This window comes from Dipodomys merriami, unplaced genomic scaffold (genome assembly GCF_024711535.1).
Source record: "Dipodomys merriami isolate MVZ:Mamm:240054 unplaced genomic scaffold, mDipMer1.0.p SCAF_7, whole genome shotgun sequence".
In the NCBI taxonomy this organism is placed as follows: domain Eukaryota; kingdom Metazoa; phylum Chordata; class Mammalia; order Rodentia; family Heteromyidae; genus Dipodomys; species Dipodomys merriami.
Window position 1 is genome coordinate 32,800,667 of NW_027206290.1, and position 19,169 is coordinate 32,819,835.

A 19,169-nucleotide genomic window follows, 5' to 3' on the forward strand; every position below is an offset into this window, starting at 1 on the left:
GATGGATGGAATTCTCAGATTCATTGAGTTACTGTAATAAGGCAGGTTGAAGATAAGTATGTTCCGAGGAGCTTGAGTGATATATGTTTTCTCTCTCTATGTGCCAAATTATTGTCAAATACTTATTTTTCATTCTAAAATTCCTCCTCTACAAGGGCCTTGGGATTCCTTTTCTGATTAGGACATAATCTAAATATACTTATTCTGGCCTCTTTCTCTCCTTCTGATGATACTTAAAAAGCACTTTGCCTTAGAACTATAGTTATAGCAAGATATTAAGTCTAGTCTAGACTTTCCCTACTAAATTTTTCCAGATATGAGTTTTAGATATCCATTTAAAATATCCACATGTGCCCAGGTGTCAGAGACTCACAACTGTAATTCTTAGCTACTCAGGAGGTTGAGATCTAAGGATATCTCGCTTTTGGGTGACTATTTAGAGATAAGACTCTCACAGACTTTCCTGCCCTGGCTGGCTTCGAACCCTGATCCTCAGATCTCGACCTCCTAAGCAGCTAGGATTATAAGTGTGAGTCACCAGTGCCTGGTATAGACAGGTGGATTTTTAAAGACAGTGAAGGATGGATAGATTAAGGGGGGGGCCTGAGGCTGTGCAGGCTTGGGAAGCTGTTCTGCAATCCAAGGGGGTTGGGGGATAACAAGGCTCTGATAGAAGCAAATATCCCTGAAAATGGAAAGAAAATCTTGGCTTGAGAGGCCTCTAGACAATAGAAAGGCTCTCCACTCTCCTGTTGGTTTCACAAGTCCTAAGTACATTTTCCCATACATCTTTTAGAGGTGTAAGTTTCCGTAATGACAGTTGACTCTGCCAACCCAAGGCTAAACCAGTGAACAAGTGCCTGTGTTTGACAAGCCCAGTCGACCTAGATCTGGTTTGCCTGGAATGAGCGCCCAAAACACGAGTAGTCTCTGCAGTGTGCAAAACAAAGCCACCCCCAGCTCACATGTGTGTCTGTGAATCCTGAACATTCGGGAAGAAGATGAAAACAGCTCGCAGTGTTGGTTTTTAAGAAAATGTCAGATTCAAAACATTCAACCATATTCTCTCTGACTCAACATGCTTGTAGCTTTCCATGAGGCACCTTGAGAAATAATATCATCCTTTCAGCTAAGATATCTCTGATGGCCAATAAAAGGAATGCAAGATTGGATCCAAATAGACTAGGATTTGTAATAATTGTGTGACCTTAGGTAAATTACTTAATTTCATAGCATCTTTGCTTGTAAAATGCAAGTGTGTTTATCATTGTACAAGTCAGTTGCAAGAATTCTAGAATATATTGCACATATATATGTATGTATCCTTAAACAATACACCCTAACACATGTGTACCCCCCAAACCAAGTAGACAAAATTCGTAATGAAATACCATCTCGTATGCATTAGAGTAATTCTTGGCAGGAAGATGAAATGTATCTCAAGTATTGATGTGGATATGGAATAAATCCTCTTATACACTGTTGGTGGAAATATAAATTGTATAGCCAAATGGAAAATAACATGGAGATTCTTCACTAAATTAGAAATAGAATTTTCCTTATGTCCAGTAATCTCACTATTGGATATATATCCAAAGGGAATGAAACCAGTATACCAAGCAGCTATCTGTACTCTTGTTTATTTCAACTATTCATGAATTTCAATATATGTACAAGACTTAATGTATATTGGAATATTATTTAGATTTTGAAAGGGAAGAAATTCTGTCAATTTTGATAAGATGAGAGACCCTGAGGGACAGTATGCTAAATGAAATAAGCCAGACACTGAAAGGCAAATAAATACCAGATTATCTCCTTTATTGTGAAATCCAAAATAGTCAAAATCTTAGAAACATTAAGTATAATTGCCACCAACTGGGGAGAAAGAGATCTGGGGTGATGGTTGCCAAAAGGTACAGAATTTCTTGATCCATTCATCTACTGAGGGGCATCTGGGTTGGTTCCATATCTTAGCTATGGTAAATAATGCTGCAATAAACATAGTTGTGCTGGTAGCTTTAGTGTGGTCTTGTTTGTAAACATTTGGGTAAATGCCCAAAAGTGGGATTGCTGGATCATAGGGGAGATCTATGTGAAGTCTTTTGAGGAACCTCCATACTGCTTTCCAAAGTGGTTGAACAAGTTTACATTCCCACCAACAATGAAGTAACGTTCCTTTCTGTCCACATCCCCTCCAGCATCTGTTGTTGTTAGAGTTCTTGATTTTTGCTGTTCTAACTGGAGTGAGGTGATATCTCAATGTTGTTTTGATTTGCATTTCTTTTATGGCTAGGGATGTTGAACATTTCTTCATGTGTCTATTGGCCATCCTTCTTTCTTCTTCAGAGAAGCTTCTCTTTAAGTCTTTCGCCCACTTATTTATTGGGCAGTTGTTTCTTTGAGGATTTGTTGTTGGGGGGTTTAATTTTTTGAGTTCCAAGTATATTTTAGATATGAGACCCTTGTCCATTGTATGGCTAGTAAAGATCTTCTCCCAATACGTGGGCTTTCTATTGATCTTGCTAGCTATGTCCTTTGCCCTGCAGAAGCTCTGCAACCTTATGCAATCCCATTTGTCCAACCTTTCTTTGATTTGTTGTGTATATATACACAATGGAATTCTATGCCTCCATCAGAAAGAATGACATTTCCCCATTTGTTAGGAAATGGAAAGATTTGGAAAAAATTATATTAAGTGAAGTAAGCCAGGCCCAAAGAAACATAGGTCCCATGGTTTCCCTTATTTGCAATATCTAGTATAGGTATGAGTCAAGCGGAAAAGGTCAGATAATGTGATGTTAGGAAAATGAACCCTTAAATATGTATTTTAATGTTTTCGTTTCTTTCGTGCATGTGTTTCTAATGCATTTATAAGATTATTTCTTTGTATGTCCCTCCCCCACAGTGTAACCCCCGCTTTCACTATATTTGATGTCAGTATAACATGTGGAGGAGATGGGGACAAACAAGTCGTTTGAGGATTCAGGTGGACCTGTTGCAACAATGAGAAGTACAAAATGTCATGTCAAAACCAGCTTTACAATGTCGGTGTGGCGGGGGAGGGGGGTATGATTGAGTGGGGGGGAGGGGGGAGGCTGGGAAGGGAGGTGAAGGGTAAACAAAGGAGGAGGCTGCAATGCTTGGTAAGAAATGTATGCATTATCCTACCCATGTAATTGTACCCCCTCTGTACAGTATGTTCTCAAATAAAATAAAATAAAATAAAATAAAAATGAAAAAAAAAGAAATACTAAATATTTCAAATATCAAAAAAAAAAAAAGGCACAGAATTTCAGTCTTGCAAGATAATTAAGTTCCGGAGATTAATTTACAGCAAGTTCCTTCTTATATGCAAGGGATGTGTTCTAAGATGCTTTATATAGGCCGAAAACTGCAGATAGCAATGAATTCTATGTATATTATATCTCTAACCTTTTTTCCTACACAGTCACATTTGTGATTGGTTTAATTTATAAGCTAGACCCAGAAATTCAAGCATGCACAACAAAATAGAATGATTGTAACAATAGACTATAATAACAGTTTTGTGAATGTAGCCTTCCTTTTCCTTCTCTCTTAGTTCCTCTCCTTCCTTCCTCTGCCTCTCTTTTTTCTCCCCTCCTGACCCAGTGGCATTTGAGGATAGCAGCAAAGGAGAAATCACCAGCCCCAAAGACATGACACCAAGAAGGGTTGAGCCCTTCTCTTCTGCTTCCATACATAACAGAGAACAGGCCTCTTTATCTGGTCCCACCAAGAAATGGAAGGCCACTTAGTTGGGGTTTTTTTTTGTTTTTTTCTTTCTTTTTCTTTTTTTTTGTCAATCTTGGGGCTTGAACTCAGGGCCTGGGCGCTGTCCCTAAGCACTTTCGCTCAAGGCTAGCACTCTACCACTTTGCACCACAGTGCTACTTCTGGTTTTAAGGTGGTTAATTGGAGGTAAGAGTCTTATGGACTTTTTTGCCCAGGCTGGCTTTGAACCTCAGATCTCAGACTCCTGAGTGGCTAGTACTATAGACATGAGCCACTTATGTCTAGCCACTTAGTACTTTTGATCTGCTGTTGACCTTGGGTAGCTTAAACCATGGATTGGGATAGAGAGAGACCATGGTAGTAGTAGTAACTACTACTGTTACTGACCACTGATGAGTTTATACCAAAGTCCTACTGGAAGGTGAAACCTGGTTGGAATACGTGGGTAACTAGGGGCAACATGTATCTGTGACTTAGCACAATGGAAGTGTTTGTTTTTTTTCACATCACAATTAGAGATGACTTAGTACCTATCTCCATTTTGTAGCTATGCCATCTGGCAAGGAGACCTTCAAGCCCACAGAGGAAGGGAAGAAAGACACTAACAAGGCTCTAGTTCTTATCTACCTCAGTCTGGAAGTAACCTATTCAACTTCCATTTATATTTTCTTACTGTTTCATGTTCCCAAACCTATTGTACCTAGTCCAGCATGGACAAGGTAGAGGAACTCTAGCCCTATTTTCACATGCTGGCTAAGACCAATTAGCTAATTAGTAACAATTAGAATTAGAAATCAGATATCCTGATTTCTGTTTGCTTTTTATTTTATTTTTAAAATTTTATTTAATTGTAAAGATGCTGTACAAAGGGGTTACATTTACATGAGTAAGGTAATGAGTACATTTCTTGTCAAGCATTGTTACTCCTCCCTCCCTTTTCTCCCACCTTCCTTCCCCCACAATGCTTCCCCCAGTTGTACAGTTCCTTTCCAACATGTTGTCTTGTGAGCATCGCTGTTGCATTGGTTCACCCTTCGTCTTTTGTCTCACCATTTTGTTGTTCCCCTTCCCTTCCCTAATTCAGATACACGTATTTACAATACACAGGGTACCAAAATCAAGTACAGTGACAAAGGGATAAACCATGGGGAAAAAAGAAAACAATGCAATAAAAAAGAAATGACTATGTATAGCACATTAAAAACAACAAAGAAAAACCTCGTTTCCACACCATTGCTTAATTTTTTTCTTTCTTTTTTTTGGTACTTTTTTATTGTAAAAATGCTGTGCAGAGGGGTGACAGTTAAATGAGCAAGGTAATGAGTACATTTTCTATTGAGCATTATTGCCTCCTCCTTTGTTTTCCCCATACCATCCTTCCCTCCCACCTCCACAACCACCTACCCGCTCCGTGTCCCCACCCCACCCCGCCGAAGTTGTAAAGTTCAGTTGTAAAGTTTATTTTCAACATAGTGCTTTGTACATCTCATTTTTACAATGGGTCAACCTGTATCCATATTTAAGCATTTTGTTTTTTCCCTTCCCCTCCCTGAATTAGAGAAGTGTACATACAAGATGTAAGGTACCAACATCAAATACAGTGAAAATAGGGGTTATACCGTGGGGGAGGAACACTCAAAGAAACAAAAAAAATCACATGGTATATTATAAATACATTAGAAACAATAGCAAGAAAGAAAAAAATATACTTGTGTCCCTATCTTGAGGTTCATTTTGCTTAACCTCATCTTATATGGTCATATGTTCATAGCTTTTGGCCTTTTCTGGCACAGGCCAAAATTTTCTTAATAGAGATCCAGAAACACAACAAATCAAAGAAAGGTTAGACAAATGGGATTGCATGAAATTGCAGGGCTTCTGCATGGCAAAGGACATAGCTAGCAAGATCAATAGAAAGTCCACAGATTGGGTGAAGATCTTTACTAGCCATTCAGTGGACAAGGGTCTCATATCTAAAATATACTTACAACTCAAAAACTTAAATCCCCCAACAACAAATCCTCAAAGAAACAACTGGCTGATAAATAAGTGGGCTAAAGACTTAAAGAGAAACTTCTCTGAAGAGGAAATAAGAATGGACAATAGACACATAAAGAAATGCTCAACCTCCCTAGCCATAAAAGAAATGCAAATCAAAACAACATTGAGATTCTACCTCACCCCTGTTAGAATGGCTATAATCAAAAACTCTAATAACAGCAGTTGCTTTTTGTTTTGTTGTTTTGCTTTCAAATTTCTGTTCTGAACTTTGCTGTCTGATCTTCTGTTTGGATGGGACACTTGTGTTTACGGATCAACCAAGAGTATTTTGGACTGTGCTGTGACTTCCTAATTTTGTTTTTGTTCTGTTTTTGGTGCTGGTTCTGGGGTTTGAACTCAGGGCATGGGTGCTACCCTTGAGGATTTTTTTGCGCAAAGCTAGCAATTGAGCCGTAGCTCTACTCCTTGCTCTTTTGTGTGTGTGTGTTTGCTTAATTGGAGATCAGAGTCTCTCAGACTTTCCTGTCCTGGCTGGCTTTGAATCTTGATTCTCAGATCTCAACTTCCTGAAAAACGAAACACTCTTAAGTAGCTGTGACTTGCTTCTTGCAGTATTTATGTACATGAGCCTTTGGGTTCAACATTCACTGGGTTCAAAGGTAAGCTGTTATGCATCTGACTTATCTGTAGAACAGGTTTTGGAATCTTCCTCATACAGTTTTCAAGAGGAGAAAACTATAATCAATGCTTAGCATGTTTGGCCTCTCCTAACTACAGTATACTTGATAGCTATTATCAATGTTGTCAAAGGAAGGTGAAGACAAATGAAAAGTCATGATTCTTGACCGTGGGTTCTTAGATAAATGTGTATCCTCAGATTTCAGACTTCACTCAGCCTCTGAGTAGCTAAGATTATAGGCATGAGCCACCGGTGCCCAGTCAAATGGATTTTCAAATATGTATGTCCATAGATTGGACCAAGATCCCCAATAGAGAAGGGAACCCTCTGAAAGGGCAGTCATAGCATCCATAGGCACAGGGCTTCATTATAAAGAAAGGCACTGGTGGGAAGGAGGAGGGAGAGAACAAGCCTAAACTCAATGCTGGCTTGTCTAGGGTCCACAGACTGCAGGCCCAATACCCTAGCTATGATAGTTTGAAGTATCCTCTTGAATGGCTCATGTGTTGAAAGCTTGGATCCTAGCCAGTGTGCAGCGAAAGGTGATTAGTTCATAAGGGCCCTAACTTCATTAATCGATTAATCCATTAATAAATTCACTCGGAATAGGCTTTGGGGAGGTAGAACCTACTTGGAGGAAGTACATAACCTATGGCATGGCTTTGAAGGGCATATCTTGTCCCTGATAGTTTTCTGCCTTTCTGGATGCTGGAAGGTATGCAGCTTCCCTTCCCATACCCTTCTGCCATGCTAGTCTGTCTTTCTACAGGCCCAGAATCTATAAAGCCAATGACCATAGACTTGAACCTCTGAAACAATGAGCCAAAGTAAATCATTCTTCCTTTAAGTTGTTTGCTCAGCTGTTTTGACACAGGAACAAAAAGCTAACTAGCACCCTATCACTTAAATCTATATTTATTAAATATTTGCTCATTACTTATTTTTCTTATTTTTTTTGTACTAGTACTGGACTGGTACTTGAAGTCAAGGCCTGTGTTCTTGCTTGGCTTTTCTGCTTAAGGCTGGTGGTGCTCTTCTTCGTGAGCCACAGCTCCTCTTTCAGCTTTTTTTGGTTGTTAATTGGAGATTAGAGTCTCACAAACATTTCTGTCTGGGCTGGCTTTGAAGTGTGAATCTCAGATCTCAGCTTCCTGAGTAGCTAGGATTACAATTGTGAGCCACCAGCACTCAGCTACTCAACACTTCTTTCAGGATGATGAATGGTCATGGAGAAAGGCTGACAGTGAAGGCAGCTGGTGGCACATAGCACGTGTTCTCTCTGTTGTCCGAAACAAATTAGCTCTGACCCAAATGGGTCCATCTGTCTTGCAGAGAACAAAATGGTGCCATTTTATGGACTCACCCTTTAGAAGGCAGGTGCTAATCTCTCAATCCCCAGGGGACTTATAACACAAACATCTAGAAATATAATTTCCTCTGTTTTATTGCCTTCTTTAAGATGTTTTGTTGCCTACTTCCATTAGGCATCTCAAGTGTGCTGTCTCTGAGGATGAGCTCCAGATACTGTCAGGCATTGGTACAATGGGCTGGGAGCATGCACCCATTGTCTTCTTCCATTTAGGAATCTTATGTTCCATATCTCTGACTTAATGGAAATAGCTACAGGGAGAGGATTTCTTAGCATGCTTGATTTCTCCTCCTAAATGTGAATCTAAATTGTGCTTATTTGAGGTAGTGCAATTACAAGTTCTGCAATGCTTGATGGTACCCTATTTTCATCTAGACAGCCAGAAAAATGAAACATGGGAGCCTGCAATGATGATATCTTATGAGAGAAATGTTTATGCAAAAAGAGAAACTAAGCCTGGTGCTGGCGGCTCACGCCTGAAATCCTAAATACTCAGGAGGCTGAGATTCGAGGACCATGGTTCAAAGGCAGCCCTGCTAGGAAAGTCCATATGACAGTTATCTCTGATTAACCACCAGGAAACTGGAAGTGGCATTGTGGCTTCTTGGTTTCCTCAAGAAAAGAAAATGAGCAACTTGTTTTGATCTCACACAGCTGTGAGAAAATAAGCGGACCACAGTTTACAAAATGACTGAGCACATTTGTTTCTCAACACTTGAAGCTGCTGGTGGCAATGTAGAGCAAAATGGTCTTTTATACAGCACTTTTCCAAGCCTTCCCTTTCCTTAAGAGGCCCTTAGTAGACCACATAAATGTTTTTGATGCACTTATTTGATTTATTCACAGAGAACTGAATTTTTGGAGATAGATCAGGAAAGAATGATAAAATAGGCTGTTACAGAATAAAACACCTGCGCTATCATAGGCCAGGACCAATCCCCATAAACTAAGTTTTAAATTTCCTGACTCATCTAAGTAATTGGTTAATTAATTATCTTCTCCATTTAAAAATGTTAATTGAATGTGTTCTATTATTCCTTTACTTTGATTCATAACATGCTGGTAGCTTGTGTCTATAATCCTAGCTACCTAGGAGGCTGAGATCTGAGGATTGAGGTTCAAAGTCATCCTGAATAGGAAAGTCCATGAGACTCTCATCTTTAATTAATCAGTGAAAAGCCAGCAGTGGAGCTATGGTTCAAGAAGTAGGGTGCCAACCTTGAGCAAAAAAACCGCTAAGGGACAGCATCTAGGTTCTGAGTCTGAGCCCCAATATCATCATCAACAGACACACACACACACACACACACACACACACACACACACACACACACACACACACACACAGCAACCAAAAAAGAAGGAATTTTTTTTTGTGCTGTTTGAGATTGAACTCTAGGCCTTATACATGCTAGGCTAGAGCTCCACCACTGAGATTTTTTTTTAAACCATTAAACAACACTCATATTTTTCTTCTCTATTTTTTGGGGGGGCGACCGGTCATTGGGCCTGAACTCTGGGCCTGGGCACTGTCCCTCAGCTCTTCAGCTCAAGGCTAGCGCTCTACCACTTGAGCCACAGCACCACTTCTGGCTTTTTTTTTTTGCTTATGTGGTGTGAGGAATTGAACCCAGGGCCTCATGCATGCAAGGCAAGCACTCTACCACTGAGCCACCTTCCCAGCCCCTTTCTTCTCTATTTTTACACTTGTCCCTTACTATCTATTGAAAAACTGTGTGTGCACTTGGTACAAGAATATATCTAATGCATTTGAGGTGTGTTTGTGTGTACATGTACACATGCATGAGAGAGAGAAAGAGAGAGAACTCCCTTCCTTCTTTGTAATCAGTTGTTACATTTGCAGCTCTGGCTAGTCCCTTCTAAGCCATTTCTTCTCTTTAGTCCATGGCCCGTATTCTGGGCCCTGATTCTTGTGACTAGGGAAAATTTATCGCCCTTCCCTATTTTTACCCTCATATAGAAAGCCTGGCTATTGTTTATTCTTTTAGTCCCTTTCCTTACTGATCTCTGAACAGAAAATGAGGATCATAGTTGCAGATTCCAGCTTTTACTGGGTTGGGAGAGAGATTTTTCTCCAATCTTTTGATGTTATTCACCCCACCAAGTCAAGATATCTGTAGATATCTTGTGTGACTTTCCTAGATTACTCCTCTCATGAGAGGCAAGAAACTTCCTGCTTACATCACTTTGCCTTTCCTTCCTTGTCCCCAAGCTGGCACAGAGGCCTGGATTTCTGATTTCTTGTACTCCATAGGCTGCCCTGTTTATCAACTCAAAGAAATATTTCCCCAGTGACAGGGCTGTGCATTGATAGAAGTCATGGTGGAAGTTAGGTTGGAGGAATAGGCACACCCAGTCGAGACCCTGTGAGCCATCAGAGGGGTCAGCCATCTGTTTGTATAGGAAAGGGAGACTGCCGATCATAAAACAGAGATGGACTTTGGTTCTCGCAGCTAGAAAACACCTCAACAGTCCCAGCTCTTGGTGCCTGGCCCATTGCTCCTCTGCCATTCATTCAAAGGAGCTCTGCAGTCTCTGCCCATTTATTTGTCTTCTCAAATCTTAGTTCGGATGAGTGTTCTATTGTCACCAGGAGTGGAGCTGGTGAACTTTCTGCTCTGCTGACTTTCAGGTCATATTAGTCTCTCTGATGCTGAATAAAATCTCCCAAAGTCCAAAAGTTTGTGGGGTCAGTGTCACAGCTAGTGGGCATCACTAAGCTCCTCTGAACAGTTATCACTCAGGCATTCCCAATAATGACAGGAAGCCTCAAACAGCATCAGAAGCTTTTGTGTTTTGATTTTGCACCTGCTGATTCATTAATTGAAGAAAGCTACCAGAGCACAAACATATTCTCACCCCATGTTAGTCATTCCTGGATGAGGACGGGGGAATTGTAATATTGTGGCAGTTTCTCTCTCTGCTCATGTCTCAGGAGCCCATTTGCCCTGGCTCGCAGAACATGAGCCTATGAGCTCATGGTTTAATTGGGTTAGAAATTAATTGAATGCTTTTTTTCTTCTAGAGGGGAAAAAGGAGCCGCCCCATCCAAAGACTAGCAATTAAAATTGCAAGGAGATACTTGGCAGGAGTGCCAACAGGGAGGCACATGCTAAGTGGAGAAAAACAAAAGCTTTACCTCCAGCAAGAGCCTGAAAGTTGGTGGGAAGGCAAATCATGGTGGTGCGGGGTGGAGGGAAATGAGATGGATTTATAATAGTTTAGATAAACTCACACATCTGAGAGAGAAGAAGAGTAATTTCTGCTGTAGTCTGTGTTTTCATTCTTCCAGGAAGATTAAAGATACTTCTGGATGAAATAGTTTAATTAAAATGATTCTAAAGTATCTTCCAATGCTTAATTCCATGATATAAAACTCAGAATGAACCTCACCAGCTGCTAGAGTTACCTATGCTATCTCCTCTAAATGTCCTTGTTGTTTCTGGGAGTCCCCCAATGGGTGTCTCATGGGTGTCTCCATCCCAGTCTGCCAGTCATAGCCACTGTGAGGTTTCTGCTTCTTGCCTTTGTGTAGTGCCCAAAAGCCACTTGGACCACTGGCGCTTCTCACTCCAAATGTCAGAATCCACCCAGATGCGCCAACCCCAATGCATCCCAAGTTTCTAGGCAAAGGTGGTGCTCAGAATCTTAAAAGTCAGTCACTTCTTCATCTTTCCAAATATGAATATTCAGATCCAGATCATGGACCCACCTGAGCAATTCAATCAAAAGATTCTTACTGGATGCCTAGGGTGCATCTAGCACCTCTCCCAAAGCTAACCTACAATCATGAGCACATACTTTTTGACCTTTCTTCTGCCTTCCTTTCTAGCCTCTATTCCTCATTCCCATCTCTTCCCAACTCAAGGATCTCTTGTTATAAAATAAAATTTTCCATGGATATTGATAAATGAAAAAGATCATAGGAGAAAGGGCCTGGGGAGCTATCCATACCAACACCATGGGGGCCTTGGCTTTGCCAGCCAATGACAGCCCTCATATGTCTGAAACCTTCACATACCTAAATTGTGTAGATAATCTCATTCTATGCATTCAGTCAGGCATTGACTTAATTTACCTGACAGTGGTAACCTATGACAGGAGAAAGGAGTTTGGAAAACCAGTTTAATTATAATGACCTGAAAGATGATGATAGAAATTAAGATGTGACAAGTGTAAATTACCTGAAAAAAGTGGCTAATAAATTGATTCTAGCTGGATAGTGGTGGCTCAGACCTATAATCCTAGCTACTCAGAAGCTGACATCTGAGGATCCCAGTTTAAAGCCAGTCCAGGCAGGAAAGTCTGTGAGACACTTATCTGCAATTAACCGAAAGAAAGTTCAAAGTATGGCTGTAGCTCCAGTGATAGAGCTTCAGCCTTGAATGAAATTCAGTGTCCAGGCCCAAAATTCAAGCCTCAGTACCAACACATAGACAAACACTTCCTCGTAGCTGTGATGCTCAATCCCTAAAGGTGATAAGGGAACAAGCCATGCAGATATTTGCAGGAAGAACAATTTTCAGCCTTGGAGAAAAGCAAAACCAAAGACAGGAGGTGGAAAAGTGCCTGGAACATCCCAGGAGCTGAGGGAAGAAGGAAATATGGCCAGATCTTAAAGGGTCTTGTGAATTCTTTGTATGTGGTGTGTGTCTGTGTGTGTGTGTGTGTGCGTGCATGCATGAGTGTGCACATGTGTGTGTGTGTGTGTGTGTGTGTGCGTATGTGCGTGCGTGTGTGCATATGCACATTGTTACTTCCTTGACTTTTTACTTACGTGCTGACTCTCTACCCTGTGAACCATGCCTCCACTTCTGGCCTTTTGCTGGTTAGTTGGAGATAAGCTTTGAGGATTTGTCTGCCTGGATTGGTTTTAAAGCACAATGCTCAGATCTCAGCCTCCTGGTTAGCTAGAATGATAAGTGTGATTAGGTGGTCTTGTGGATTTTTTTTAAAAAGGACTTTGGCATTTACTTCGGTGAGATGCAGAATGGTTGGAGGGTTGGGGGTAGAATGGCAACATGGCTTGACTCCTATTTTAAAGGCCTAATTTTGGTCACTAGGGAAAAGACTAAAAAGCAAAAGAGTGGGAAGCAGGGAGAATATTGAATTAATTGAGGTGAGTGGTAGAGATGCCACCAGAACCATAACAGAGGAAGTGGAGGGGGCAGGAGGGGCTAGTAATATTCTCACAATTCAGAATACTAATTTCAATGAACAGTGATCAAAATGCATTAATATGTTGAATTGAAAATTCCTTTGTAGGGCTGGGAAGTTGGCTACGTGGTAGAGTACTTGCCTCACATGCATAAGGCCCTGGGTTCGATTCCTCAGCACCACATAAGCAGAAAAAAGCTGGAAATGGCACTGTGGCTCAAGTGGTAGGGTGCTAGCTTTGAGCTTTGAGCTGAAGGACAGTGCCCAGGCCCAGAGTTCAGCCCACACGACTGACAAAACAAAAAAGAAAAGAAAATTCCTTTGCACAACAACTTAAAAATAATGTAAAATTAAACAAATAAAAGATTGAATATATGAATAAAGAATCCTAGTTCCATTTTAGCATATTATATATGCTATCTAAGGTTTTGTGATTTTGATGAGGGAATGGGTTAATATACATAAAGTGCAAAGATGACCCTGGAATATGATCAGCATTTGGTTAGTGCTAGTTCTTGCTTGTTGTTGATACATTCTACCATGGCTAGTTATAAGAAGTGATATACTGCAAGTAATAAAGCAGTATGCCCGTATACATAAGCAGTTAAAATGAAAATAAATATCAGAAATCATGTGTGGAAGACATGATTATAATTGAAGCAGAAATTAGATTATTATAATTAAGCCCCAATTTGATTTCTGTGCTTCCTGAAAACCAAGGCAAAAGGCGAAATCTCCTAATATATAAGGTTCGTCTAATAAGAAAAAAATGTCAATTTGAAGGAAAGCCAGACTTGTTCTAGGCAGGATATTTCCATTGGCTTTTAGTAAAAAGGACTCTGATTCAAAACATATAATGTCCTCAGCAGCAGTTCAACAGGTAGGGTGGCAATATCCTTTATTGGGTTATTTTTTTATTGACTCACCATAGAATTATTAAATAATAACTCAGGAAAGCCACTAGACAACAGGGTAGGGTGGGTGCCAGAAGACTGATGAACTGAGTTTGAGTTTCAGTTGTTCCTTTATTTTTTATTTTGATATATATTTTTATTGTAAAGATACTGTAGAGAGGGGTTACAGTTACAGGAGCAAGGTAATGAGTCCATTTCCTATGGAGCATTGTTACACCCTCCTTTATTTTTCCCCTACTATCCCTTCCCTCCCCACCTCCCCAACTCTCCCCTCCCCACCCTCCACTCCCCCCACCTCACAAAGTTGTAAAGTTCATTTTCAACATAGTGTCTTGTACATCTCATTGTTACGTGTCATCCTGTACCCTTATTTCAGCATTTTGTTATTTTTCTTCCCCTCCCCAAATTAGAAAAATGTATATACAAGATGCAGGACACTGGAATCAAATACAATGACAACAGGGGTTGTACCATGGGGGAAGAACATACAAAGAAACAAAAAAATCAGATAGTACATTATAAGTACATTAAAAAGAATAGCAACAAAGATAAAACCTCTTGTGTCCCTATCTTGGGGTTCATTTTGCTTAGCATCAGGTATATAGTCATATGTATATAGCTTTTGACCTCTTCTGCTTGTCCTAGACATGTACTAGTTATTGCAGATAAGGGAAACCATGGGACCTATGTTTCTTTGAGTCTGGCTTACTTCACTTAATATAATTTTTTCCAAGTCTTTCCATTTCCTAACAAATGGGGCAGTGTCATTCTTTCATTGTATATAGTCAATATAGTCTGAGCTTAGAAATATTCTGAAAAATACCTTTATTTGCATATATTAATAGCAAAACATAATGGGTTTCATTACATCATTTTCATACCAAACAACCTTTTGAAGATTCAGTGACATCTGTAGAATGAAATCTATTTTAAATTCTTCTTTATCTACCTTGAAAAACTACTGTGAGAAACTAACAAGATGATACTCTAAAATGTTCACAATAACTTGTAAAGCATAATATGTAATTCTTCTTAAAATTTATGCCAGTACTCTGGCTTGAACTCAGGGTTTCCACTTGCTCAGCTTGCTTGCTCATGGCTGGTGTTCTACTACTTGAGACATGCCTCCAATCTGTCATTTTGCTGGTTAAGTGGTCTGCTCAGATGGGTTTCAAAGCATGATCCTCCAGGTCTCAGCCTCCTGAGTAGACAGGATTACAAATGTAAGCTACCAGTGCCTGCTTGCAATTCTTATATTACTTATATACTTATATTACTTAAATATGGGCCTGAATTAGTTCATAAAGTTTTATGAAAGCCCAACATGAAAGAAGAATGTTGCATTCACTTGTTCAATCAACATATGGCAGGGTCCTCTGTGTCATTGATATAGATGGTGAATAGAAAAAGCCAAAATTGTCGTGTCGGTGGGACACGCCTGTAATCCTAGCTACTCAGAAAACTGACATCTGAGGATCAAAGTTTGAAGACAACTCCAGACTAACAAATCTGAGACTCTTATCTTGAGTAAAGCCAAAAATAGAGATTTGGCTCTAGTTTTGGTTGAAAAAGCTAAGTGAGAGCATAAGACTCTGAGTTCCAGGCCCAGAACACTCTCTCTCTCTCTCTCTCTCTCTCTCTCTCTCTCTCTCTCTCTCTCTCTCTCTCTCTCTCTCTCTCTCTCTCTCTCTCTAAGCAAAAAAGCCAGGTTCACCCTCAAGAAACTTAAAGAAGACACATTTACTAAAGTTAGGTAAAGGTAATGGATATAGAACAACTTACAGGATGGTAAGCAGGTAAGAATTAATCTGGGGAAATGAGTCGTGAACATGCTCCCTGGAAGCATTTGTTGAATATCACTTCCCACCTGTACCTTTGCCTGGAGTCTACTTCATGCATATATTCATTATTTCAACCAACATTTACAAGGCTGCTCCCACAAGCTGCAGTGTGAGCAGTCAGCTGAATAACTATCAGTCTATGATTAAATGGATGCCCTCCCGTCTCCTACCCTGCCATATTGGGACCAGCAGTAGGCCGAGTGGGATATTTACCTAGGAAATGTAAAGAGTAGGCCAAACAATGGTCCTCATCCCGCCCAAAGTGGAAAATCCAGGCTGCTTTTCCTCTGCCTCCTTTCATTCTCATGTTAATCTATAAGGGCCACTATAACAAAACTCTTCTGATTTAGACAACAGCGGATTTCCTCACTGGGCTAACAGTTAAAGGACAAAGATTGAGGTGTTGGCAGAGTTGGTTTCTTGTAAGGTCTCTGCATTTGGATTAAAGATAGCCACTTCACACTGTGCCCTCATGCATTTTCTTTCTGTCACATCTCCTTACCCACTTTCCTTTGAAAATATATTTGGTGTGTGTGTGTGTGTGTGTGTGTGTGTGTGTGTGTGTGTGTGTGTGTGTGTGTGTGTGTGTGTGTGTGTGTGTGTGTGTGTGTGTTGGTTATCTAGCTTTGAATTCAAAGCTTCATGTGCTGCCTAGATGTTCTTACTCCAGGCTGGCACTCTATTATTACCTAAGGAATGCTTCCAATCTGGCATTTTGCTGCTTAATTGGAGGTAAGAATCTTACAAACTTTTCTACCTGGACTGGCTTTGAACCTTGATCCTCAGATCTCAGCCTGCTGTGTAGCTAGGATTATAGGCATGAGCCACTATCTCCTAGCTTCTTTTTTTTTTTTTTGTCGGTCGTGGGGCTTGAACTCTGGGCTTGGGTGCTGTCCCTCAGCTCTTCAGCTCAAGGCGAGCACTCTACCACTTGAGCCACAGCGCCACTTCCGGTTTTCTGGTGGTTTATTGGAGATAAGAGTCTCAGGGTCTCTCCTGCCCGGGCTGGCTTTGAACCGCGATCCTCAGATCTCAGCCTCCTGAGTAGCTAGGATTACAGGCGTGAGCCACCAGTGCCCGGCTGCTTCTTTTACTTTATAAGAATAGCAGCTTAATACAATTAGGGGCCACTTCAATGGCCTCATTTTAACTGAAAGGTTTTTATCTCCAAATAGTCATATTTCAAGGTCTTGGAGATTCATGCTCAACATATTAGAGGTCACACAATTTAGTTCATTACAACCTACTTCTTTATACCAATCAGGTTTTTTTTTTTTTTACCATCATTCCATAAACATCCCTGGGGGTTTGCCCAACTTGGGATTTACCTCTCTCCCTATTGAAGTCCCAAACCATTTCCTCCTAGTTCTGCCTGATCAGTCTAGGATCTGTGTTAAGACCTTCTTTGTTCTAGCTTTAACACTCATAGCAAGAATCAAAGTCCCTTTGATTACACAGGTGAATGTATATGGTTTATTTCTGAAGTTAGATTATAAACCACTGACACACAATAAATAAATAAATATTAAATGTCTTCATGTTTCCTTTATATACATCCTCCATATAAGCTGGCATTATGATCTCATATATATATATATATATATATATATATATATATATCATCTGATTAGCATGAAATCTTTTTTTTATTCTTAAGTCTCAAAGACTTCCACTAGCAACTAAGGCAAGTATATAAATAAGAAGATGAGCGTTGTTTTTAACATGTATGTATGCTTGTTTCCACAAAGTCATTTTCTTGAGGAAATTTCTTATTATTCATTGAGATCTTACTTATATGTAATCCTCACTGGCTGGTAGAAATGCCTTCTTCACCTGAGAAGTTAATATGCTGTCACTGGTAGCATAATAATTGAGCTCTAAGTGTTGTGTTGGGTTATAATTTTATCATCTGCAATTGTAGATCAATTCCTTTGGAGGTTTCTTTTCAAATTTCAGTTGACTGACTGTTCAAGTTGATAACCACACTTGATATCCACCCTGATACAGATCCATCTTGATGCAGATCCTGACCTCTGCTCTTTCTTGAGACAGATGTAGACTGACGTTGTGAACTGTGGTTGCACAAATGGGGATTTTTGTCAAGTCCAAAACCCAAAGGAAGATCGTCCACTTGTTAGATTGTCCTTCTTGTTAGAGAATAATGGAAGGCCCTAGCTGTGCTCATTGCCATGGCTTTGTCTGTGCTCCCCAGCCATCTGGCTGCTGGTTTGTTTAGTGGACCTTTTCCTAGAGCCAGGTCAGTGTTGTGCTGAGCAGCCACACCTGGAGTCAGCCTGCAGGTATGGAAGACTCAGTGATTGAGAGCATGACTTCACTTATCTGCAAAATTGGCTTAATAATAACACCTTTCTCACAGCTCTGCTATAAGGATTCAATGAGTGACTGTGGGAAAAAACTTAGAATGGATCCTGAGATACATTAGGCACTTACTAAATGTTAGGCATAAGTATTTTCTGTGCCTTTTTAATAAACTGTCAGTGACTCCTGCTCATGAACCAGCCTCTTCCCTTATTATCCCGCCTACCAAACCCTTCTAGGTGGTTTTCCTTTGCTGAGTGAAGAGGTTTCTTTTTCTTTTTCTTTTTTTTAATATAAGCCAAATACTTCTCCTAGAGTAGTGAGATCTGGGTGCTGATAGCTCACACCTGTAATCCTAGCTATTCAGGAGGCTGTGATTTGAGGATCACAGTTTGAAGCCAGCTAGGATAGAAAAGTCTATGAGATTCTTATCTCCAATTAGCCAACAAAAAACTGGAAGTGGACATATGGGTCATGTAGTAGAGTTCTAGGAAAAAGCTAAGTGAGAGCCCAAGGGTCTGTGTTTAAACCCAAGTATCAGCAACAAAAAAGAAAAGCAGTCAGAAACATTATAACTTGGATCAGCCATTCCCAGACTCCTTTATCATCTGCTTCACTGCTATTCTGGCAGTGTAAACCACTTTCTTCTGAAGCCTGTACCCCTAACTGGACCATGAGCTCTCTCTGACTTGTCCCCCCCACTAAATCGGTCTCCAATTTAATAATACAAAAGGAGTCTCTTTAAACTGCAATGCTGACCAAGTTACTTCTCTGCCAAGCTCTTCCTTCAAATCCAAAGACTTTCCTGGCCTCGCAGGCTCTATTCAATCTGGTTTGAGGGTATTCCTTCTAATATTCAGACATGCAGAGCACCCCCTCATGTCTGGGTCTTGTCCTTGCAGTCTCCTTCCTTTGAGCATTGTCCAGATCCAAGGCACCTTGCCATTCAGACTTCAACTGGAACACAGGCAACAAGAAGTCATGGCCTCAGAATACAACCAGGATGATTGGGTGTAAGTCCTGGGCTTCATTCCTGATTGTATGACATACAAAAGTTATTTGGTCCCAGTTTCTGCATCTGTAATAAAAATGTTAGCAGGAACTGGGGATGT

General features: G+C 40.3%; 1 non-coding gene across 1 annotated transcript; it reads right to left on the minus strand.

Moving 5' to 3' along the window:
- Nucleotides 1-3,622: 3,622 nt before the first annotated feature.
- LOC138817364 (small nucleolar RNA SNORA57) lies at nt 3,623-3,770 on the minus strand. The gene has a single exon (XR_011368822.1). It is a non-coding gene; the product is annotated as a small nucleolar RNA SNORA57 (small nucleolar RNA).
- Nucleotides 3,771-19,169: the final 15,399 nt, after the last annotated feature.